Here is an 869-nt window from a genome sequence, read left to right on the forward strand (position 1 = left end):
CACACACACACACACACACACACACACACACACACACACACACACACACACACACACGCATATACCCATGTACATCTATACACATATATATACATATATATATATACAACAGGCTTCTTTTCAGTTTCCGTCTGCCGAATCTATTCATAGGACTTTGGTCGGCCTGAGGTTATAGCAGAAAACATTTGCCCAAGGTACCACGCAGTAGGAATGAACCTAGAACCATATGGTTGAGAAGCAAACTTCTTATCACACTCCCTCACTTACAAAGAAAAGGCAACTGCGACTTCGACGTTTCGGTTTATTTACCTTCATCAGACTGTGTAACCCGATACACTCTGAAGTCATCGTCTACTTCTCCCTTGTAAAAATCTAATAAATATGTTAAACTAGTAAAATAAGCATTGAGTTATCTTTCGGTCTAATAGTACGTTACTTTTGTCCAGACCATAAAAACAAACGTTAATATAGCCGTGGGTTTAAAATGGTGAGCTGACAGAATCGTTAGCACGCCGGGTTAAATGCTTATCGGGATTTCGTCTATCTTAAAGATGTCCTTGCTTGTCCTCTCTATGTTTAGCCCCCTGTGGGCAATAAGGAAATAAGAAACGTTAGCACGCCGGGCGAAATGCTTAGTGGTATTTCGTCTGTCTTTACATTCTGAGTTCAAATTCCGCCGGGGTAGACTTCGCTTTCATCCATTTGGGATCGATGAATTAAGTACCAGTGAAACACTGGGGTCGATGTAATCGATTAGGCCCCCATCTCATTTCAAGGCTTTGTGCCTTTAGTAGAAAGGATTATTAGCGAACTGGCAGAACCGTTAGCACGCCGGGAAAAATGCTTAACAGTATTTCGTCCGTCTCTAC

The 869-nt window shown here is 41.8% G+C and overlaps 1 long non-coding RNA gene across 1 annotated transcript in view; it reads left to right on the plus strand.

Moving 5' to 3' along the window:
- Window positions 1-821, plus strand: part of LOC128250713 (uncharacterized) — a 4029-nt gene extending 3208 nt beyond the window's left edge. The window contains exon 3 of the long non-coding RNA XR_008266718.1: window positions 151-821. This is a non-coding gene — a long non-coding RNA (uncharacterized LOC128250713). The remainder of the gene's footprint in view (window positions 1-150) is intronic.
- Window positions 822-869: the final 48 nt, after the last annotated feature.

The sequence above is a fragment of the Octopus bimaculoides genome, chromosome 24 (genome assembly GCF_001194135.2).
Source record: "Octopus bimaculoides isolate UCB-OBI-ISO-001 chromosome 24, ASM119413v2, whole genome shotgun sequence".
Lineage (NCBI taxonomy): Eukaryota > Metazoa > Mollusca > Cephalopoda > Octopoda > Octopodidae > Octopus > Octopus bimaculoides.